Source organism: Musca domestica, unplaced genomic scaffold (assembly GCF_030504385.1).
Source record: "Musca domestica strain aabys unplaced genomic scaffold, Musca_domestica.polishedcontigs.V.1.1 48, whole genome shotgun sequence".
Classification (NCBI taxonomy): domain Eukaryota; kingdom Metazoa; phylum Arthropoda; class Insecta; order Diptera; family Muscidae; genus Musca; species Musca domestica.
In genome coordinates, this window is record NW_026712340.1 from 1428469 (window position 1) to 1454087 (window position 25619).

The 25619-nt window shown below is 37.5% G+C and overlaps 1 protein-coding gene across 1 annotated transcript in view; it reads right to left on the reverse strand.

The window, feature by feature from the left end:
- The window catches only part of LOC101892996 (protein Atossa), a 127651-nt gene that overhangs the window by 96819 nt on the left and 5213 nt on the right, over positions 1-25619 (reverse strand). The window lies entirely within an intron of this gene.

Here is a 25619-nt window from a genome sequence, read left to right on the forward strand (position 1 = left end):
GAAATATTCATAATAGATCCTACATAGTATATATATATATATATATTCTGGATCAGCGTAAAATTCTAAGACGATCTAGCGATGTCCGTCTGTCTATTGTAATCACGCTATCTTTCGAAGGAATTGAGATAGAAGACTAGAATTTTGCATACATGCATAGCTTACCAGTAGACAGGTTAAGTTCGTAAATGGGCCATGTCGGTCCACGTTTTTGTATAGCTCCCATATAACGGTACCTCCCGATATTTGGTATTTTCATGATTTCAGCAACATTGTTCACCGGAATCGTTTCAAATTTCGTACTGGAAGATACAAATGGTACCTATGGCCAAAAAAATTTATATGCAGGTTCAGATCTTACGATATTCGAGATTTTCATGTTTTAAATTTGGTATTTGAAGTTCGCAATAGATATTACAGCCTATGACAGAAAATTGTCCGTGCAGGTCAACGTCTTCGTATATCCCCCATATAACGGTACCTCCCGATATTCGGTATTTTGATGATTTAGCAAATTTTGTATTGAAAGTTCGTAAGGGACATTACAGCCTATGACAGAAAATTGCCTGTGCTGCTCCATGCCTTTGTATGGCCCCATATAACGGTACCTCCCGATATTCGTTATTTTGGTGATTTAAGATACATTATTCACCAAAAATGTTTCAAATTTGTTATTTGAAGTTCGTAATGGATATTACAGCCTATGACAGAAAATTGTCTGTGCTGCTCCACGTCTTTGTATGGCCCCCATATAACGGTACCTCCCGATATTCGGTATTTTGATGATTTTAGCACCATTATTTACCGGAATGGTTTCAATTTTGGCATTTGAAGTTCGTAATGGATACTGCAACCTAAAACAGAAAATTGTCTGTGCAGGTACACGTCTTCGTATAGCCCCCATGTAATAGTACCTCCCGATATTCGGTATTTTGATGATTTTAGCTACATCATTCACCGAATTTGTTTTCAAGTTTCGCATATGAATATTGTAAAGTTGCCTATACAGGTCCCCGTCGTCGTACAGACCATAATATAATGGCTATATTCGGTATTTTAAAAATTTTAACAGAATTTATAACGGATTTTATATTTGTGAAAATTGCCAAAATTCGTTCCAAATGTTGGAGGGTATTAAAAGTTCGGCTTTTTACTTGCTCCTTTTACGAAGTAGCCTACCGATGATTTAAGCCGGGAAAAAACATGTTCTATGTGTTCTCACCTTTACGAATGTATTTTTAATTCTCCGGTAAAATATTTTCGCTAAAACTTTTTTTCTCAAATTTTGTAAAGCAAATGTGGCTAAGGGTGGAAATACATAAAGTGCATATTTGGCTGGCTTAAGTCATGGGCTGGCTTCTACGTAGATAAACAAAGGTGTTTTAGGTTGACTTTATTCGATTTTGGCCCTAGGTTGCTTTGTTCATTTCCGAATAAGCCAGCCGATGACTTAAGCCAGCCAGAAAAGCGCTTTATGTATTCCCACCCTAACTGTGAATTTTGGCGTCATTCTAAAAAACCTTGCGCTAAAGCATTTTAGATCTTTTTATTATTTTATGTTAACATATTTTGTTTTTTAAGACTAGGCAAATTCTTAAAAAAAATTTCCGAAGTGAAGGACAGATAGGCTGGAAATAAATAAAGAGCATATTTGGCTGGCCCAAAATCGAACTAAGTCAACCTAAAACTCCTTTGTTCATCTACGAAGAAGCCAGCTGGTGACTTAAGCCAACGAAATATGCTCTTTATGTATTTCCAGTCTTATTATATATAGGACAATAATTGTTCTGTCTCCAACTATAGCTATTGGGTTCAAAGACCTCAAATGGTAAAGACTGGACAAAATGCATAATGGAAAAATAGTTATATATAGGGGCGCTGCTCACAACAGTGACACGTTGGCATAAAAATCATATTTACAGAGCAATTTTAAGAATAACATTTTCTGTAAACCAAAAATTTGGACTACAAATTGCATTCCTTGACGTTTTCAATTAATTGAAAATTGAATTTGCTGTTAAATTCCCTTAACATTGGTGAGTATGTTGTTATGATATTATCGTAACAATAGAGGTATTTACACCTGGTGACAATATTTTGACTCTGTCTTGTCCCATCTTTATACTTCTATGTCTTTGTTGGGTTGCTTACTTTTTTTTATTTTTGTAAACCGAACATATCTAATATTACTGCACAGTTGTATTTTTTTATTTATTTTCTCCCAAAATCTTGCATTTACGTGTTTTTCTACGCGCAAAGTTGACATCACTGAAGCTGAGAGTACGTCAGAGAGACCTCTTGTTGTTATTAATATCTAGCAATAATTTCGTGTTGTTGTTGTTGCTGCTGCTGCCATATAATGTAAACACAATTGAACAGATGATGAAAACGACGTAATCAGCTGTTTTCGCGTACACATATCCATAACACATAACAACAAAAACGACACAACAGCAAGCAATCATTTGAAAAATTAAGGCACTCACACACACCCATCCATGCGCATGGATGTGGGTACACCCCGTCTCCATGCTCGCTAAGTACGACAGGGTCGTATATTGTTTTTAGCATTTCGCATGTAACACACAGCATGAAAAGTAGGTATTTCTAGTTTGTTAGGAAGCTTAAAACGTAAATAAAAATGGATGTACGTACATACATACATATTCACACGTAAATGGGTATAGAAATAAAAATATTTACAACATTTTTGCCAGCACACTTATTCTTCCAACACTGGCACATAATACACACAACAAGATTCTGTCAAATGTAATGCTTGTATGGGCTCGTTGTTCTGGCATTCGCATACCTATTTTGTTCTACAAATGCCTTCGATCTATTCCAATTCCATATCTATTGATATCGACAGTGAAATTTGAATTGAATTTCTAAATTTAAACGAATGACGTATTTTTTTTTCAATTAACAATCAGTAGTCGATGCCGACTACCTACCAAGAATTTCTGTGTTTCCAATTCCAATTTTTATTTGGCAATTTTTTTTATTCCCATTCATCATCAGAAAAAACTTGAAAGGCTATCGAATTACTCGAGCAAAGGAAAAATGTATGGGAGTAAGCTATTAATCTTGAGTGACTATTGCGTCACATACATCATAAGAAGATGACGTCATAGCCATTTGGGATTAATACTTTTTTTTTTTGGCATTTGCGACATTGCTTGCAGTGATGCTATTTTAAGTGACCTTGAACTTTGAGTTGTATGAGATTGGCCTACGATAGTCAGTTTTATCTGCTGCTATTATAAGGTAGCAACAAAATGGGTTGCGAGGTACTGAAGGACAGTTTTTCCTTTTTTTTCAGAGAATTTTTGGGGGAAATTAGGGCAAAATTTATAAATGATTTTTGCTAGAAATTAAAACCAATACATTTTCCTTACATCTTTATATGTGTTTTTCAAACATGCGACGACGTATGTAAGAAGTGTCCTTAATGAGGTTGGGACTTGATTTGAGATATGCGTTTTAGAGCAAAAGTCGAATATTAAGGTGAGAATATATAAAACTGGCTAAGACAGGAAATACATAAAGCGCATATTTGGCTGGCTTAAGTCATCGGCTGGCTTCTTCGTAGATGAACAAAAGAGTTTTAGGTTGATCTAGTTCGATTTTGGCCCTAGGCTTCTTTGTTCATTTCCGAAGAAGCCAGCCGATGACTTAAGCCAGCCAAATAAGCGCTTTGGCTGGAAATACATAAAGAGCATATTTGGCTGACTTAAGTCATCGGCTGGCTTCTTCGTAGATGAACAAAGGAGTTTTAGGTTGACTTAGTTCGATTTTGACCCTGGGCTCCTTTGTTCATTTCCGAAGAAGCCAGCCGATGACTTAAGCCAGCCAGATAAGCGCTTTATGTATTTCCAGCCTTTATGTATTCCCAACCTAAAACTCCTTTGCTCCTCTACGAAGAATCCAGCCAATGGCTTAAGCCAGCCAAAAAAGCATGCATGTAACCGATTTTCCCTTTATGATATGGAAGAAACTTGCAAAACCAGTAGATTCTTGCAGGTACTGGAACAGAGCATATATTGAAGCATTTATTCGTGAGATAACCAGCCGAAATATTTGAAAGACTATTCCGGAATTGGACTAAGTAGACGCATCATATGAGGTGCAGTCGCCTTGCCCTAAAAATAGTCAGAGGTGTAAAAAAAAACAGTATAGAAAGTCTTAAAGTCGGGCGGGGCCGACTTTATGCTACCGTACACCACTTTGCTAATTTAGTAGAGCTGCGCATAACAATTAAAAGTTTTTATGGGAGAATTTAATCATACACGCTATGATTATAATTATAACTTAAAGTTCAAAAGACTAAATATGCCGAAGCATTTGTATCTTTTAAATTCGTACTTGTATTGCCCATTTGGTGGACAATTAATTTGAAATCGGATAAAGATATATATGGGAGCTATATACAAATCGGAACCGATTTCGATAAAATTTGGCCAAGATATTTCTGAGCTGTATTTGATATATTTCCCTTAATTTCGTTGTTACGGAGTGCATATTACGGCTGCGGAGGACAAAAATAGCAGATCGGATGAACAATATATATGGGAGCTATAGCTATATCTGAACCGATCTTCACCAAATTTGACATATTAGCTTCTAGACTCAATTCGGTCGTATGTGCCAAATTTTATCCCATTTGGGCAAATATTAGACGTTTGGTGCACAGTCAGAAGTAAATCGGACGAAGTTATATATGGGAGCTATATCCAAATCTAAACCGATTTCGATAAAATTTAGCAAATGTATTTCTGAGCTGTATTTGATAAATTTCCCCAAATATTGTTGATACAGAATGCATATTACGGCTGCGGAGGACAAAAATAGCAAATCGGATGAACAATATATGTGGGAGCTATAGCTATATCTAAACCGATTTGGCATACATATTTTCAGGTCCAATCTGATCGTACGTGCAAAATTCCATACTATTCGGACTGATATTACACGTTTGGTGCACAATAAAAGGCAAATCAGACGAAGATATATATGGTAGCTATATCTAAATTTTTACCGATTATCTCCAATTTCAATAGGGTTCGTCCTTGGGCCAAACAAATGATTTGTGCAAAATTTCATCTGGATAGGGCAATAAATGCGAACTGTACTTTGTTTACAAAAATACATGGACGGGCGGACGGACGGACGGACATGCATAAATCGACTCAGAATGTGATTCTAAGCAGATCATCAAAAGGAACTATGGGTCTATCTCATTTCCTTTTGCCTGTTACAAACAAATGCACAAAGACATAATACCCTGACCATCTTGTGGTGTAGGGCATAAAAATAATCAGGGGTGTCAACAAATGACATGTTTGAACAGTATTCACGTATGAACCAGGACCAGTTACATTCTGTGTTTCATGCTAACATATGATATACAAATTTTTCAAATTTCATTGAAAACATTTCTCTTTCAAAATTAACAAGTAAACATGTTAAAAAGCAGTAAGTTCGGCCAGGCCGAACTTTAAATACCCTCCACTATTTGGAAATTTTTAAAAAATAAAATTCTGTTAAAATTTTAAAAATACCGAATGTACCCGATATATTGGGGTCTATACGAAGTGGACCTACATAGGCATGGTTTGTCATAAGCCATTACCGTATTCAAATTCGAAACTTGAAAAAAAAGGTCAATAATGTAGCTAAAATCATCAAAATATCGTATATAGGGAGGTACCGTTATATCGGAGCTGTGCGAAGACCTGGAATTTGAAAAAAATTCCGGCGAATAATGACGCTAAAGTCACCAAAATACCGAATATAAGGAGGTACCGTTATATGGGGACTATACGAAGACGTGGACCTGCACAGATAATTTTCTGTCATAGGCTGTAGCATCCATTACGAAATTTTAAACAATTTCGGTGAATAATGTCGCTATAATCATCAAAATACCGAATATCGGGAGGTACCGTTATATGGGGGCTATATGATAACTTGAACCTACATGGCCCATTTACGAACTTAGTCTGCCTACTGGCAAAATAAACATGTGTGCAAAATTTTAGCCTTCTATCTCAATTCGTTCGAAAGACAGCGTGATTACAACAGACAGACGATCGGACAGACAGACGGACATCGCTAAATCGACTTAGAATTTTACGCTGATCAATATATATACTTTGTTGGGTCTGATATGAGTATTTCGAGGAGTTACAAACGCAGTGACAAAGTTAATATACCCTCAATAGTATGGTGGAGGGTATAAAAATACTTCTCCCGAGAAATCCGAAAGAAACTGGAAAATGCCAATGTCTCTGTCATTGAAGACCTCTTGACAAAAAAAGAAGCAACGAGCCACCAGCACAGTGATATTCCTGTTGCGGTTCCCTCTCCTTTGGACGTTAAACCCTTCCCAGACGATGCTCCACAAACCTTGGCCCCTCTATTGGAAAATAAAGTAAAACCGGCCGCTTAAAAACTCTAAACTTGCTCTTAAATTATTTGAAATATTAGAAAAAGATACTTTTGGTGAAGAAGACATAAGGACTGTTCGAGCTCCTGCAAGAATTTCCTACTTTTGCTAATTTTTTTCGATATCATAAAGGGAAAATCGGTTATCATAGTAAAAACGTTTACATTTTTGAAGTTCTGGAACAGACCAATAATTCAGCATTACAACAACTTGTTTTGACATTTAAAGGTGCCGTCAGCTGGGGTCATTCGACTACCTAGTAGATCTACCTTGAGTAGAACCTACCGATAGAAACAATTGCTCTCTTCCAGAAGCTGCAAGAATCTACTAGTCTCGGTTATCGTAGTAAAGTTTTACATTAATTTTGGATACAACATAAATTACAGACTTTTATCTATGAGTGTTAAATGGGGATGTCAACTTTTACTTTCTATGCTTAAAACAGCGAAGAAAAATAACAGAAATGAAAAAAAAACCGAAAAAAATTAAACGAAACTATCGAAAAAAGGAAATGAGAGAATATTGGCAGACTATGTCAAAAGCTAAAGGAAATCAAGTCGAACAAAGAAAGCAAAGAAGATGCCTGCCAGCCAGGCAGCCAATGTTTTTTGGTTTCTTTGCAAAATGCGATTTGTTTTTTTTTCTACGTTTTTGTTGTCTTTGCTGCCTGCCTTTTTTTGTTGTTGTATTGATTTGCGATTTGATTAAAATGTCTGCTTTGATGTTAATTCCGTGAGATATGTATGTCTGTCCTCTTGTATATAGATACCCTCATATGTAGATGAAATGGAACAGTCAGTCAATGCCGATGGTATCATTTACGTTACTGCGGTCTGCTTCTGCCATTGCCTCCGATTTATGTTCGTGCTGGCCAGCGTTCATTGTCCTCAGCATCAATAATCTGCAAAGTTTTTTGTAAGGAGGGCGTAGATGGTCTGGACTTTGCCATAAACACAAAGAATACATTTACCTTTAAGAAAATGCGACTACGGCCAGTACCAGCAGCAGAGACCATAAAATAAAGGCTGCTGAATGGGAGCAGCATCTGCTTTTTCTTTAAATGGTGATTTGTAGATGTGTGGGCCCACGACAAAGTCTGTCGAACAATGAAAAATAAATAGGTAAATAGCCAGCCTCCACCTCATCTTGAGTAAGAACATAAGCTATGTAGAACATAGATACAGGAGGTCATGGAGGCTGGTTGCGGAGAGTTAGTGTTGCTAAATGAGTGATTACTTTTAAGGTTTATCCGAAAAAAAACTTATAACAACAAAAATCAAAAAAAAAATCTTCCAAATGCTTAGGGAGTAATCTTTACGTTGTACGTCCAACAAATTAATAGATAAATTCCCACGGACAATTTTCAAATTTTAGATCCCTAATGCCATCAGCTGTTTTGTAAAATGGTCATTTATTTTTCGTCATTCTAACCAAAAGCAGCAGGCTGCATTTTTAATTATTAAGTTTTGGTGTTTTACAGGGTGAGGCAAAAAAACTGCAACCAACTTCAGACTGCTGTCATTTCCAAGCCACTCGTCCGACAGCAGTTAAAATTATTCCAGTGACAGCTCATTATATTGTTTACAAGCGTACAAAAGCATTTTGGTGAGAATTTTCCAGAAAAAAAGTTATTCGTGATGGAATTCAAGCGAGATTTCTTTATATTTGGCTGGAAAACCACAAGTGGCTATCGTTGGAGCCCTCCAGCATTTAAATGTGAATAAATCTTTTGTGTCTCGTACCATCGTCCGTTACCGTGATACTGGTAGCGTAGACCGACGTCAAAAAAGTGGACGGAAGAAAACAGCAATATCAACAGAAATGGTTCGAAAAGTAAAGAAGCGACCTGATCGAAACCCGCGTCGCAGTGGCCATATCGCAATATTCCATTCGGCAAATATTGAAAGATGAGCTCGGGGTAAAGCCATTGAAATTCCAAAAAGTGCAATAACTTACACCGCAACTGAAAGAAAATAGAGCTAAAGAGTTGCGTCGCTTGGCCGAAAGGGGTGAACTGCCGAATTTGGTTTTCTCCGCTCGTATTAATCGACCGAGGCATTAGAATAAATTCCGAATATTATCGTGAAAATATTCTGGAGGGTGTATTAAAGCTTGGGGAACGCAAACATTTTGGCCGCAGACCTTGGACATTCCAAAAGGACTCAGCACGCGCCACCCAAGAATGGTTACAAAATGAGGTTCCTCGCTTCATTTCCAGCACACAATGGCCACCAAAATCTCCGGATTCCAATCCGTTAAGCTATTGTGTCTGGAGTATTTTGAAAAGCAAGGTTGGCATTAAAAAATACCAAAGTATCGATCACCTCAAGCAAGCGTTTCGCCGGGAATGGGCCAAAATACCACAGAGCAACATTCGGGCAGCATGTGACGGTTTCATTAGCCGTTTGAAGGCCATTATTTGTTCCAAAGCTAACCAATTCGAAGAAAACTAAACTTATTCTAAAATTTAATGTTATTTCCGACATTTTTTGCTTTCATTCAATAAAGTTTTAAAAAAATCTAAAAATTATGCCGTTTGACTTTGTTGCAGTTATTTTTATCTCACCCTGTATACTAACCTATTTTACATTTCAGATTTTTGGACAATTAAGGTGGGAGTACATAAAAAGCTTTTTTTGACTGAATTAAGTCATCGGCTGACTTCTTTGTAGAGGAGCAATGTTTTTTTAGGCTCCTTTTTTTCATTCTCGAAGAAGCCAGCCGATGACTTAAGTCAGTCAAAAAAAATGTTTTTTATGTATTCTCATCTTAAGGTGGGAATACGTAAAGTGCTTATCTGACTGGCTTCTTCGGCAATGAACAAAGCAGCCTAGGGCCAAAATCGAACTAAGTCAACCTAAAACTCCTTTGTCCATCTACGAAGAAGCCAGCCGATGACTTAAGCCAGCCAAATATGCGCTTTATGTATTTCCACCTTTAAAGCTTCAGGTAGAAAGTAGCAGCAAAGCTTGGGAACATTGATATGTCAAATTTTTTAAAATGTTTTGTCAAAAATAAGTACATTTTTAAATTAATTTTTAAACAAATTTTCCAAATTTCAATAATTTTTCATTCAACATTTTCAATTTCAAACTCGGTTGGACAGTTCATTGTCCCAGCAGCTGTGTCGATGCGACTACCTGTATTCTTCTACCATGGGCACAAGAGTAGCAACTTAAGGTGAGAATACATTAAACGCTTTTTTGACCGGCTTAAGTCATCTCCTGCCATCTTCCGAAAAGAACAAAGGAGCGCTAGGCCAATATCGAACTTAGTCAACCTAAAACTCCTTTGTTCCTCTACGAAGAAACCACCTGATGACTTAAGCCAGTCAAAAAAGGATTTACAATAAAAAAACTTAAAGCGCATATTTGGCTGGCTTAAGTCATCAGCTGGCTTCTTCGGAAATGAACAAAGGAGCCTAGGGTCAAAATCGAACTAAGTCAACCTAAAACTCCTTTGTTCCTCTACGAAGAAGCCAGCCGATGACTTAAGCCAGCCATATATGCACTTTATGTATTTCCACCCTTAATGTATTCTAACCTTTAGGTGACATTCGATTCTTGAAAAATCGCCGGCTTCGAGCCGATTACTTCCAATAAGAACATCTCCAATACCTTTGCAATACTTTGCCCTTACTTTCGTTTTATATTTATGTTAATGTTTTCGATTTTGTTTTATTTCGAAGTTTTTATTTTATTTTGAATGCAATTTTTATTTTTGTTTTTCTTTTGATTTATTTTTCTTGTTTTGTTATTTCTGCGATTTGTTTTTTATGCGTTTGTTGTTGTTTTTTTTTTTTATGTTTTAGCTCTATATTTACTCTCGCTTATCACTTTCAGTCTGATCCGAGACAATGTTGACTCTGTTTGTAGTTCATTGTACCCAAGTTCATTACTCAGCCAGAATAGAAATGAGAATCTCAGTCGGTTGGTCGGTCGGTCGGTCGAGTCTCTTGTACCGCTGTTGTTGCTGTTTAAATGGTGGTAATGGCGAGGTTATACACGGTTGAATGGCTGGATGACTGCAAGAATGCCTGGCTAGGTGAGAACAGAGGAATAGCTGGATGGATGACTGGCTGGCTGGATGGATGGTTGGATGTTGCCTTTGTTATATTCTGCAATAATGCGTGCAAACCAAAAGGACCACACCATACCGCCCTTTATGTGGTGTTTTGTTTATTTTTTTTTAAGGCAATTTTTATTTTTCCCCATTGATGCTGCACATCAATGTCACAGCTTTGCCATCCGTTAAAGAGTCATGGCATAGAGGATCTCATTGGCTTTGGTTATTAAAATTATTTGTTTTAATTAAAAAATTAAATTAAAAAAAAAATAATTAAAAACAAGTAAAAAAGCTCTAAGTTCGGCCGGGCCGAACTTTGAATACCCTCCACCATCTGGAACGAATTCGGGAATTCTCAAAAACAATAAAATCCGTTAAAAATTCTGTTAAAATCTTAATAATACCGATTGTAGCTGTTATATTAGGGTCTATACGACGACATGGACCCGCATAGGTAACTTTTGTCATAAACCATTACAATATTCAAATGCGAAACTTAAAAAAAATCGGTTATAATGTCGATAAAATCAAAGTATGGGGGCTATACGAAGACGTGTACCTGCACAGACAATTTTCTGTCTTAGGCTGTAGTATCTATTACGAACTTTAAATACCAAATTTGAAACAATTCCGGTGAATAATGTCGTCTTTAGGCTAAGAAGCTCACTACTTTTGAATAAAGGTGAAAATACATAAAACGCTTTTTTTGAATGGCATAAGTCATCGGCTGGCTTCTTTGGAAAAAAAAAACAAAGGAGCGAAGAGCCCTCTAGTGTGGAGTAGCTGGCACGCTACTGTATAGTAGTTAGTTTATGGGGAAACTATTCAGGGGAGGCCACTACAGTTGAGTAGCTGGCGTCAGATATGACCAAATTTTAGAAAATGTCCTCAGAAATAAAATCTATAAAAAAACCTCAGAGGTTCCTAGTGTGGTGTAGCTGACCTAAAGGTCACAACTGTTGAATAAATAATGACAGAGGACTGTTGAGTAGCTGTTATGCTTACAATACATTGCGGAAGGATCGCACCAAAAGTAAAGGTGGGGGATTAGTGTTCCTGCTACACAATTCTGTTCCATATTCAGATATTCATCCCCTGTTAACAGGCAATAACCCCCCTGGTACTAAGGATTTTAGTTGTGGTATTCCAGAGGGGATCAGCGCTCAGATTGACTGCTCCACATTCTGCACGGTCAATGAGGATGCCCACACCAATAAGAAAAGTGTGCCATAGTGTCACCCGGTCTGATAAATGACGTGACTTGGCAACTCTTAATTTCTCTTGGATCAGACCATCTCCCGATAATCGTCTCCATAAGCCGATCGCACGATTTCATAACCTCTGAATGCATGGCACTTTTCTTAGCCATGGGAAAGCTCATTGGCCAATATCTAGAGAGTTCACCAAACTTCGCTTCAGAGAACTGTCCAGCCCTTCTGATGTTCGGGTAGCAGAGACATCGTCTAGACTGCAGCCACACATTTACCAGCAGAGGCAGCAGCACTAACAAATGAGCGTTGTTGTTGTTGCTTTTGTTGTAGCAGTAGTACGTGTAAGTTTTTGTGTTCTGCTAATCTGGTTCCAGCTCCAGGTTTAAAAATTCGTCCACTTTAATGGGCTATAGCCGGAGATGTTCTGGAGTGAGTTAGGTAGGTTTGGCTGTGCAATTAAAGAGGTGCAGCGTATTGTACGGGCCCGTCTCACACGCCGGACGGCGTCACGCACATCTTCATCAATTCGTGCCCAATACTAATTGAGACGACTACACCATCCTGAACGTAATTGCTCCAAATCTACCCTGGTTTGTCTAGACAGCTGACGTTCTTCAGCTACGATGGATGGGGGGTGGACTCCGAGGACGTCATTCATTTTATAGCTGTTAATAGCATCCGCGACTACATCGGTATAAATGCCACTCAGACCTGCCTGATAAGCTTCTTGATCTAGAGCTTCTCTCTTGTAGCGTTGGAACTCCCTCTCTAGGTCATGTATGTCCTTTCTGACACGCCTGGGTGGGGGAGATTTATTCACCAAATGATGGTTGGGATGACTCTCTCGGTAACACCCAAGCAGGTACTGCAACGAAAGCATATGATTATGCTGACGTAATTGAAGGACTTTCGCCTCCTCATGTAAATGGTTCACTGGTGTCATGAAAAGGCACCCTGTCGCAGTTTTCAGGCCAGCGTTCTGGCAGGGTTGGATGTGCGTAGCACTAGTATTCGCAGACTACACTGGAGCCGCATAGCTGACCACAGACCGACCTATCGCGTTATAAAAGGTCAACAAGGTTTCTATGTCTGCACCCCAAGTGCTACAGGCTCGCACCTTGAGGACCTTGTTCCTACTTTTCATCTTGTCGCAGATAGCTGTGGCTTGCGCGGACGACTTGAACACGCTGTCGAATGTGACCCCAACGATCTTGGGGTAATTCGGGGTCGGTATTAAATTCCCCTCGACCTGCATGTGGTAAAGAGTGTGGCCGTTGATTTCGTGGCGGATATTTTCATATTCCTCGCGTGGAAGTATGCGGAAAGCTCCTCGAGATAGGGGTTCAGCCTTTCACATATGTCATCGATCACTGGGCCCGATCGTACAATAATCCGCATACGATCCTATGTGAATCACTGAATTGACAATGGAAGTCAAGCGGTTGGTTGTAGGAAGCAAAAGAGGCAAAATTTGCGAGACCATATGAGTATGGTTAGCTGTGGATAACGGTTAAATCGCTCTCGAAACGTGGGAAAAGCTTTATTCGACTTTATTCGTTGATGGATTGCACAAAATCGATCGGCTGCGACTTCTTAGTCTTTCTATTGAAGGTAATATCCGAAAATTCAAAAAAAAAAATGTATTCGACTACATATCTTCATTTCCACCTGAGAATTCCCACATTTTTTCATGGTTCCGCAAAAGGGCTTGTATAGGGTATCGACCCATCTATCAGCACACAAGCAGTCTTCTCTTGTTTGTTTATTTATGTTTCTTAATTTTTATGTTGAATTTTTTTTTATTGAAAACGATAGTGAAATTTGTCTGGCTTGTTTTTGGCAAACACAGCGGCACGCCGATCAGCATCATTGTCGATCATGGTTTGGCCTCTTTTATCTGGGCCATAACAATAAACCATTTGTTTGTTTGTTTTCTGTTTCTTTCGCTTTTCCTCATATCTTATTTACATTCTCGTTTTCCTCGCCCCCTCCCTTCTCGCCTAGAATTCCAATATTTTTTTGGCAAAAGTTTATGGCTTTCGTTCGGTGGGGTTATTAACCTCAATTAACAAAACAAGAAAAAAAAACTGAACAGAATTCGATCGATTCCTTTGCCGTCACACAAAATATCCACACACTAACACATGCACAGAGACAATAGATTAAACATTTTTAAATAAAATGCTTAAAAAACGACAATAAATAAAAGAAATAATCTTCAATTCTAATGCGATTTGTTTACCCACATTGCAATGCGCAAAAGACCTCATTTTTGGTCAGGGAACAAATCGGAACAGGTACAAAAAGTAGAACACTCTCAGCTATCTGCCTGTCTATATATCGTCTTGGGAGAACGTTACAGTCCTACCCGGCTAGCATACCACCTTCGCAACTTCCAGAAAAAATACCCATTACAAACCAGGTTACCAAACCATTACTTTAATATGACCATGTCGCGTGAACTAAGTATATAAGTAATAAGAACATATCTCTGGGCTTTTAGTGGCCAGAAAAAGAATTACTTATTTCGTCCGACATACCCTCGTTAAAATAACAGCTTACTAACACGATGAGTAATGAGTATTTTGTTGGGTTCAAGTAGTTTACGTAATTTTTTCGCTCTTCCAGTCAGAATTAATCGGACACAATTTCCGAACTTTCCAAATTGAGGTTACACGCATCCATATCAGCATTATTTTCATTTGATAAAATTCTCAGCTACTACGTAATTAATTAGAACACTCATAAGATATCATCAGCTATGGCTATAAATAAGACGACGAGCAGTAAAAGATGTTATTAAAAATTGTGGAAACCGTAAAAAATGTTTCGAAATTTTTAATAAACGTTAAATCCTTATCTAAATTATTTAAAGATAAAATTGCTACAAACATTTCATAACTCACTTGGGGGAGTCTCTTATTCGAATTGGACAATTGATCCAAAAAAATAATCTACAATTTTTTTAAACCGCAAAGATTTTCACGAATTTCTTACAGTCAGAGTATTTGATATTGAATGGTGTATATAACTTAGTGTCTCAGAGACCTCTAGTGTAGAGTAGCTGGCCTAAAAGCCAACAGTTCAGTAGAGAGTTTCAGGGGGAACTAGTGTAGATTAGTTGACTATAAAAGCCCACTACTGTTGAGCAGTTAGCGCAATAGGGAAATAGAGACTCTAGTGTAGAGTAGCTGACCTACAAAGCCACCAATGTTGATTAATTGGCGTCAGATGTCACTAGTGTTAAATAATTGGTCTCATGGACCACTAGAGTACCTACCCTCAGAGGCCACCTTCTCCGTGATCTCTGGCTGTTGGTGTTCAACAGTAGCTGGCTTTTTTTTAAATTAAAGTATTTGATATTAAACAGTATATATCAGAAGCATCTAGCGTAGAGTAGCTGTCCTAAAATCCCACTGTTCAGTAGAAAGTTTCAGGGGGAACTGCCGTAGAGTAGTAGTGATCTCTGAACATTAGTGATCTGTGAAATAACTTTTTTGCACTAGTGGAGTCTGAGACCAGCTACCATATGCTAGTGTCACTTACTCTACACATGGGGTCTCTGAGACCTACTACTTATCAGTCCGAACTCTCACGACGATAAGGGCACGAAAATGTGGTCTGAGTGCCACCCAGATCAAAGTAGCTGGCCCAAACGTTCATTACTGTTAAATAACTAGTGTTTGAGGTTGCTTCTATTAATTAGTTGGCCTCAGAGGGCACCACCGGTCTCAGAGACCTCTAGAGTGGAGTAGTTGTCCTTAAAAACCCACTACTGTTGAGTAGTTAGACTAAAATGCCACAGCAATTGGAAAATAGACTCAGAGACCTCTAGTGTAGAGTAGCTGACATACAAGGCTCCTAGATCAAAGTAGCTGGCCCAAACATTCTATTACTGGTAAATAACTAGCGTCAATGGTCACTTCTATAAATTAGTTGGCTTCATAGGGTAAAACCGGTCTCAGAGGCCTCTAGCATAGATTAATTGGTCCTAAAAGCCCACTACTCTGAGACATACTACTTAACGCTTCCAACTCTCACGCCAGTTAGGGCACTAAAATATGGTCTCAGAGGCCCCTAGATCAGAGTAGCTGGCCTAAACGTTCCCCTACTGTTGAATAACTAGCGTCAGTGATCACTTCTATTAATTAGTTGGCTCCAGAGGGCAAAACCGGTCTCAGAGACCTCTAGTGTAGAGTAGTTGACCTAAAAAGCCCACTTCTCTGAGACCTACTACTTAACGGTCCGAGCTCTCACGCCAGTTAGGCCACTAAAATATGGTCTTAGAGGCCCTAGATCAGAGTAGCTGGCCCAAACGTTCCTCTACTGTTGAATAACTAGTGTCAGTGATCACTTCTATTAATTAGTTGGCTCCAGAGGGCAACACCGGTCTCAAATGCCTCTAGAGTAGAGTAGTTGGCCTTAAATACTCACTACTCTGAGACCTACTACTTAACGTCTCGAACTCTCACGCCAGTTAGGGCATTAAAATGTTGTCTCAGATGCCCCTAGATCAGAGGAGCTGGCCTAAACGTACCTCTACTGTTGAATAACTAGCGCCAGCAGTCACTTCTATCAATAAGTTGGCTTCAGAGGACAAAACCTTTGACCTCTATTGTACAATAGCTGACCTACAAGGCCACCACTGTTGATTAATTGGCCTCCGAGGTCACTACTGTTAAATAATTGGTCTCATGGACCACTTGTGTAGAGTAGCTACCCTTAGAGGCCAACTTCTCAAGAGTAGTGATCTCTGGCGGTTGGTTTTCAATAGTAGCGGGTATTTTAGGGCAGCTACTCTACACTAGATAGCTCTCAGGCCATCCTCTCAACAGTTATTGTTGTTGTAGCAGCTCTTACATATATGTTCGTTCTGTTTCCATTTTCTGACTCTATTCAATCTGGTTCTGCCTCTATGTCCGGTCTCAAAAAGGATGCAACCTGTATGGGTTGTGTTCATAACGAGACTGGAGTTAGGTGAGTAGGCTTGGCTGGACAGCGAAATAGGTGCAGCGTGTCATGTGGGCCTGTGCCACAAGCTGGACAGATTTTCTGCACATCGCTGTTAATCCAGGCCCAGTAGGAATTTAGGCAGCTGCACCATCCGGATCGTAACTAAGCCAAAAGTACTCGACTCAACAGTAGTGATCTCTGTTGACAGTTATTTATCAGAAGTTGGCCTTGAGGCCAGCTACACTATACTAGAGGCCATTTCCTCGGCATCGGCGGCCTCTGAGGTCGGCCTCTAGGACCATTTACTCAGCACAAGTGATTTTTGACATCAGTTATTTAAAAATAGTAGGCCTTTTAGGACAGCTACACAACTAAGCGGGCTCTGAGGTCCGCGTCTCTATAGCAGTGATCTCTGGCGGTAGGTGTTCAACAATCTTGGGCCTTTTAAACCAGTTATTGTACACTTGAGGCCTCTGAAGCCATTTCCTAAATTTGATTGATATCTGACGCTAGTTGCTCAACTGTTGTGGCATCCGATCCCATTAAACATTAAAGGGCCTTTTAAGGCAGCTACTCTACAATAGAGGGCTCTGAAGCAAGCTACTCACTATAATTTGCCTCTGAGGCCATTTTCTAGGTAGTGATGGCCCTTTAGCACTATACACTTATGCGTTTTAAGATTTAATACAAAGAAATATATAGTCTGTTCCAGAACCTTCAAGAATCTACTAGTTTTGCAATTTTTCTCCGGTATCATAAATGTAAAATCGGTTATCGTAGTAAAACTTTTACTTTCTTGCAGTTCTGGTACAGATTAATAATATTTAAAGATTGCTTGGTCAATAGATGGCGTTAGTAGTGGAAAAAATCTCACTATGCCATGACATAGCATTATGTAGTAATTTAACTGTCCTGCCTAGTGATGTAGTTATTCATTTTTTTTTTTTTGATTTTTGAGTCCATATCTATAACTTGTGATGATTTTCTTTGCGGGTTTCCGCCATTAAATGGCAATATGCATTTTGTCCAAATTTTATAGCTTTATGTCTTTGGATTGGCCTTAGAGTCTTTTTCCCAGGAGTGGTGGCATTTCTAATTAACTACTAGAGATGCGTTGTGTAGCTGGTCTTCAGATACTACTACATTTGAATTGCTGACCTGCAAGTTAACATATTTTCCGAAGGCTTTGATTTTCCATTTGTTCCGAGATTTCTAATTATTTGTTTAGATACTTGCCGATTTCTCTAAATTTCTTCTAAAAATTGAACAAGTTTAGAAATATTTTTCGATTTCAGAGACCACGTCCATATAACTTTTATACCGAAATCGAAAAGAATCGCAAAAATTCCGCAGAGATACGGACCGAATTCGTTTAGAATTCGGAATAAAATGATAGTTGGACTTTGAAGCATCAAGAGGTCACTTCTGAAGAATGGCTAGTTTCAGAGACCACCAATGTTTAATAACTGTCCTCATAGACCACTGCTCTTTATTTTTCCCCCAAGAGTATTCGCAAAAACAAAAAACACAATCTCAATATATAAAAATATATGTCACTGACTTTCTATCTTATCATACTGATTGTACGTTTCGTCCGGCCCCGCGTGTTTATCGCGCTGCCTTGTCTTCGATTTCAAAATAATAATTTATATGTTATTGACCCTGATTCATATCGTCTACAACAATATTCAAAAGTCCTTGGTAAGAAAAAAAAAAAAAGAAACCAAGGTCGCGATAATAGAGTTTTCAATCACTTGAGGTTATTTACACCAACGGAAGTAAAGACTACGGAAAGAACGACATTAGGTTAGATTAGGTCGAATTTTTTATGCCTTTCACCAATAAAAAAAAATTAACTAATTATGTGGAACGAATTGAAAAAAGTATGTGGAAGATTTCTTGAAAAGTATTCATTTCAAAGTCCACGATTCCCACGGTACGGTCCACGGTACCCAAACTATAGCCTTTGTAAATTGCCTCCGAAATATTATACTATAAAAATGTATCCCTAAAAAAGACACAATTATCGCACTGGAGCCAACATTTTTTTTTTCGTTTAAAAAATATACGAATATATATCTTAAAGGTTCTTAAGCAGATATTCCGAAAAAATCCCTACATTATATCCTTCAAGGCTTTTCGAAAAATGTTGTATAAAATTACTATTATAGCCATGACGGTTCCCCAAATATGTTTGTTTGTAAAACCTTCGATTTGATTCTTGAAAGCCGCTCAAAACATATTATGGATTATGGAAATGAAGATTCCCCGGAAAGAGTCGATTATAACCTTTAATAACAGGCTCGACAGCTTCTTTACCCTAAAAATCAATAACTTAGATTTAAATGTTCTTTAAATATTCACGACTATCTACATGGAAATTCCGTAAAATCAATAGAAGATTTCAGCTTTGAAAGTTTCTGAAATTCTGGCACCAGAGATTCTTTAATGAATTTTCCAAAACCGGCCGTAGCTATAGACCTTCAATACGATTAATATTGTGGTTGATGCTATCGCTTATTATTTTACTTACCATTTCATAGTGAATTACAGGTGTTTTGCTAATATATGGTCTGTTCCAGAACTTTCTTTTACTACGATAACCGATTTTCCCTTTATTATATAGAAAATAATTACAAAACCAGCAGATTCTTGCAGGTTCTGGAAGAGAGCAGTATTCTTTCTTTAGTTCTTCTTCAGTTATTTGAGTTTATCATTACTTTTTATACCCTCCACCTTGGAAAGGAGGGTATATTTACTTTGTCATTCTGTTTTTAACATCCTTAATTATTCGTCGTAGACCCCATAAAGTATATATATTCATAGTCAGCATAATATTCTAAGTCGATTTAACAATGTCCGTCTATCTGTCTGTTGAAATCACGATACAGCCCACATTATTTGACGTAGAGCGCCAAAATTTAGCAGAGCAATTTGTATTGTGCCTAGAATGGTTGGTATTGAAAATGAGATATATAGTCCCCATATAACGGTACCTCCCGATATTCGGTGTTTTGATCATTTATGCCACATTTTTTCACGGATTTGTCTGAAAATTGGTATTTGTAGGTCATAACGGGTCCCTGTGCGTGTGGCAAAACATTCCATGTATAGGTCCACGTTTTGGTATAGCCACCATATAAAGGAACCTCCCGATATTCGGTATTTTAATTTTTTTTTCACGTTTTGTTTACGAATTTGTCTAAAAATTGGTATTTGTGGGTCATAATGTGTCCTAGTTCGTGTGCCGAAACATTGTATGTATAGGTCCACGTTTTGATTTAGTCCCCATATAACGGTACCTCCCAATATTCGGTATTTTGATGATTTTTGACACATTTTTTCAAGAATTTGTCTAAAAATTGGTATTTGTTGGTCATAATGGGTTCTAGCTCCTTTGGCGAAACATTGCATGTGTAGGTCCACGATTTGGTATAGCCCTCATATAACAAGGGCCACATTTCTTCTAATGTTTCCTTTACCCTAAGGTGGAGGGTATTAAAAGTTTGGTCCGGCCGAACTTAATGTTTTTTACTTGTTTTTTTTTTAATTTTAAATTTAAAAAAGTAGTACCAAAAATGCGAATAAAATACCACGCATAATTACAACAATAAAAGTCGATGTACTTTTTGTTTAACGCAATATATGCATATAATATAATTAAACTCCATGATTATATCTTCAAAGATTTCTTAAAACATATTCTTTTCAAAGATTTTAGCCGTAATTATAGCTTGAAGGTTTCTGAATTTTTTTTTTCTTATTTTAAAAAGCACTCTTAAATATTCCCAAATCTATTTGATAAAAAATCTTCTTAAAATAAATATATATAAAAGCCATTACTATATATTTCATAAATAATTCTTAAGATATATCGCCTTGAAGGTGTCTCATAAATTTCTTAAGAAACCACAATTACAGACTTGAAGGTTCCTCATAAATATTTCTTGAACTTTCCTCTGAAATATATCTATTATAAATACACGATTATAGACCCTTAGCTAAGCGCCCTCAAATCCATTACGGTTGTTGATGCTATGGGTTATTAGTTGTGTTATCATTTCAAAGTGAATTACCGCTGTTTTGATGATTTCTCTCCAGATATTTGTGCACGTCATTGCTGAGCGTAATTGTCTCACTTTAGATTTAATCTCATTTAAGAAGAAGAAGAGGAAGCAGCAAAACGGTGAAATAGACACCTTCACACATAATTTAATCAACAAAGACGTTTTGTATTTTGTTTAACACTATAAAAAATAAATATATTAAAATTCATGATTACATACTGGAAATATCCTCAAAAAATTTATTAAAAATTTATGAAGTACGTTAAAAATGTTCCCAAAAAATCTTGAAAATTTACAAAAATATTCCTAAACAAGTAAAAAAGCTGTATGTTCGACCGGGCCGAACTTTGAATACCCTCCAGCATTTGGTACAAATTTAACAATTTTCAAATAAATCCGTTAAAAAAAATAAAATCCCGTAAAAAATTCTGTTAAAATCTTGAAAATACCTAATGTAGTAGTATATTAGAGTCTATACGACGTCGCGGACCTGCATAGGCAACTTTTGTCACTAGCTATTACAATATTCAAATGCGAAAATTGAAAAAAAATTGTGGTTATAAAACGTAGATCTGCACAGACCATTTTCTGTCATAGGCTGTAATAACCATTACGAACTTTAAATGCGAAATTTGAAACAATTCCGGTAAATAATGTCGCTAAAATCATCAAAATACCGAATATCGGGGGGTACCGTTCGTATATCTGGGCTATACGAAGGCGTGGACCTGCACAGACAATTTTCTGTCATAGGCTGTAGCATCCATTACGAACTTCAAATACCAAATTTGAAATAGTTCCGGTAAATAATGTCGCTAAAATCATCCAAATACCGAATTTCAGGGGGTACCGTTATATGGGGGCTATACGAAGATGTGGACCTACATGGTCCATTTTCAATACCAAAAGTCCTGCAGACATAGTACACATTTAGAGTAAATTTTTTTCAACCTACTTCATTTTGTTCGGATTCTAGAGTGATTTCCACAGACGGACGGACATTGATAAATCGACATAGAATTGTATGCTGATCAAGAATATATGTACTTTGTGGGGTCTAAAATGTATATTTCGAGGTGTTACAAACGGAATGACAAACTTAATATACCCTCCATACTATGGTGGAGGGTATAAAAATATCTGACAATTAAAAATTCAAAATTATGATCTGAAAGTTTCTCAAGAAATATTCTTAAATCTCCACGAATTAAGCTTTAAATGTTCCTGGAAACCTCATTATAATGGTTCCTCCTCGGATATATATCAATTTGAAAACCACAATGTTAATACTCAAGCAGTTTCAAAATATATTCCCCAGAAATTCACAATTTTTATACTTGAATATCTCCCCAAAAATATTTCTTTAAAACCTATTATTATAGCCTTCAAGGTTCCTCAGAAATTAACACTTCTAAAATCTACAATATTAGCGTTGAAGGACCATTACAATATATTCCTCAGAAATCCACGATTATTAGATATGCTGATTCCTCAAAAAAAATATTTCTTAAAAATCCCTGATTATGGCTCTTCAGAAAACATTCCTTCATAAATCCTTAATTTAGTCTGGAAAGACCTCCAAAATATATTCCTCAGAAATTCACAATTATAGCCTAAATATAACATTTGACGTACTTTCTCCCCACAATTGCTTTAGTTTTAAACATTATTTTCATTGAAAATCCCCAGCTATTTTATGGAAATTCCATTTCCGCCATTGTTCGTTTTCCTTAAAATAATTTGCTGAATTAACAAAACAAGGAACTTTGTCGTTATTTTTATTTTTCAGTTTTTTCCTTTCTTTGTAACAAACAACAGCAACCTTTGAAATCCCTGGGTTATGACGCAAGTTTATTTTATAAAAAAAACAACACAACACCAACACCAACAAAAAAGAACAAAATCATTGGCATTGCAACAACAAAAGTCAGTCATACAGCCAAAATAGCTGAAGTGTGGAACCCACGGCCGAGAACGAAGAATGTGAAAGCACGTTGCAATTAAAAATGAATCGGGTCGCAGGTCAAGTTTGTTGGAATGCAAGAAAAGAAATTACAAAAAGGAAAAATAAAACAACAAAAGGCAAAGAAAAGCAAAACGAGCGTGGCGACCAAACAAAGAACTATGATAATCTACAACAATGTAATGTCATTATATTGTTATCGCCTATTTGAGAGGCGCGAAGGGGTTGGGGGTAGTATATGTTTCATATAATATGGCAATTCAAGGTCATGCGATTTTTTTCGTTTAAGGCAGGCGGACAGACAGGGTAGCAACAAGCAAAAGATATTTTAGATAAATGTGCCTACACCTACATTTAGACATACATACATATAGAAGGGCTTGGTGTTAGATGAGGTGATTGATTGATTGTTAAATCAGCCCTCCCCCCAGACAAAACGGGAGAGGCCAGATCCTTGAAACTGAAATTGTTTGCACAGCTATTGACCCCGAGGTCTGAGGGGTGGTGTTGTTTTTGGTAGGACATACAGGAAGGAATCCATTTGAGGGCTAAATACACACACGCACTCTTGATATAAAGAGAAAGTTTCGATAGGATTTTGAAAGATTCTTCAAAAATATCTGCTAAAAGCTCCAATTTCATTAAAGGTTTTTTTTTTTTTTTTCAAAAAATTCCTTAAAAATATGCAAATATAGCTTTGGACTTAATTTAAAAATTAGAAACGTACTCATGGGGGTTCCCTTCCAAATGGTTAATTTTTCGATTTTTATACCAAGCACCATAGATAATATGGAGGGTATTTTAAGTTTGACATTTCATTTGTAACTCATCGAAATAATAATTTTAGACCCAAAAAAATATATATATGCTAGATCAGCGTAAAATTCTACGACAACTTAGCCCTTTCCGTCCGTCCGTAGGTCTGTTCTGATGACGCTAGAGTCAAAACAAATAAAGATTGTCTGCAGGCAGGTTAAGTTCGAAGATGGGCTATATCGGTCCACAATATTGTATAGACCCCATATTCGGTATTTTGATGATTTTACCCACATTTTTCAATAGAATTGTTTGAAATTCTACACAAGGAGTTCTCTGTGAGTACTTTACCTCCTAAAAAATAACTGCCTATATAGGTCTACGATACCGTATAGCCCCAACATAACGGTACCTCCCTATATTCGGTATTTTTACGATTTTACTACACTATTCACCGGAATTGTTTCAAATTTGGTATTTGAAGTTCGTAATGGATACTATAGCCTAAGACAGAAAATTGCCTGTGCAGGTCCACGTCTTCGAATAGCCCCCGTGTAACGATACCTCTCGACATTATTCACCAGAATTGTTTCAAATTTGGTATTTGAAGTTCGTAATGGATACTACAGCCTAAGACAGAAAACTGGCTGTGCAGGTCCACGTCTTCGAATAGCCCCCGTGTAACGGTACCTCCCGATATACGGTATTTTGATGATTTTAGCGAATTTATTCACCAGAATTGTTTCAAATTTGGTATTTGATATTCGTAATGGATACTACAGCCTCAGACAGAAAATTCCCTGTGCAGGTCTACGTCTTCGAATAGCCCCCGTGTAACGGTACCTCCCGATATTCGGTACTTTGTTGATTTTAGCCACATTTTTCAATGGAACAGTCTGAAAATCCACCAAGGGAGTTCCCCCTGAGTACTTTACCCCCTGGACGAAAATTGTCTATGTCGGTCCACGTTTTAGTATAGCACCCATATAATGTAACTCCAAGATATTCGGTATTTTCAGGATCATCGCGACATTATTCGCCAGAGTTGCATCAAATTTCGTATTTGAAGTTCGGAATCTTTACTACAGCCTATGAAAATTACTTATCCAGCAACACCTCTCTGTATAGGCCCCATATAAAGGCTTTCATTTCAACGGTATTTTTCGACAGATTTTTTTTTTTTTTGAAAATTTTTAAGTTCCTTCCGAATGGTGGAGGTTATAAAAAGTTCGGCCCGTCCGAACTTAGCTGCTTTTTACTATAGAAAATCTAATTTGTTGTTATTTGGCCCACCCGAAATGGTTTCAAAATGTATTTCTAGATACACCGTTGCTTCATTATTCCCTTAAAGAAACATGCCTTAATCGTCCATAACATCGCCTTGAAGGTTCCTCAAAAAATATTCCCTTAAAGACATGAATATATACCAGAAGATTCTTTAAAAATAATGTCCATTAATATTCACGATAGTAGGTTTGAAGCTTTCTGAAAAAATATTCAGTGGTCTCTGAGATCAGCTGTATTTAAGCGGCTTCTAAGGTCAGCTACTCGACACAAGAGTCTCTAAGGTCAGCCACTCTTTTTCGGTGGCCCCTGAACATAGCTACTTAACTTCAGTGGAGCAAGCAACTCTATTTTAGAGGCCTCTGAGGCCAGGAACTCCACTTCAACGATCCCTGAGATCAGTACTTGACCTCTGAGGCCAGCTATCTGGTTTAAGCGGTCTCAGAAGCCAGTTACACGACGGTTGTGGCCTTCTGATGCCAGCTACTCTACTTCAGCGGCTCTAACAACAGTTTTTTTACATTAGCGGCTTCTAATGCCAGCTACTCGACGGTAGGGCCACTTAAGCCAGCTACTTGATTCTAGCACAGATTTACTCGTTCAAGCAAGAGTAGAATTTGCTCATTTCTACTTGATTCTAGCACAGATTTACTCGTTCAAGCAAGAGTAGAATTTGCTCATTTCCGAACGCTCCCATTCTAAAACGAGCAAAGCATTCTAGCCCTTATTTGAGCGTAACTGAAAAATGGAGTTTGCTCGTTTTATCTTCTCTTCTCTCAGAGTGCTCTCGCTCGAATTCCAGTGAGTTTCACTCGTTACTCGAAATCGAGCGAGTGAGGTCACAATTTGACATCAGTATTGGGATTCTC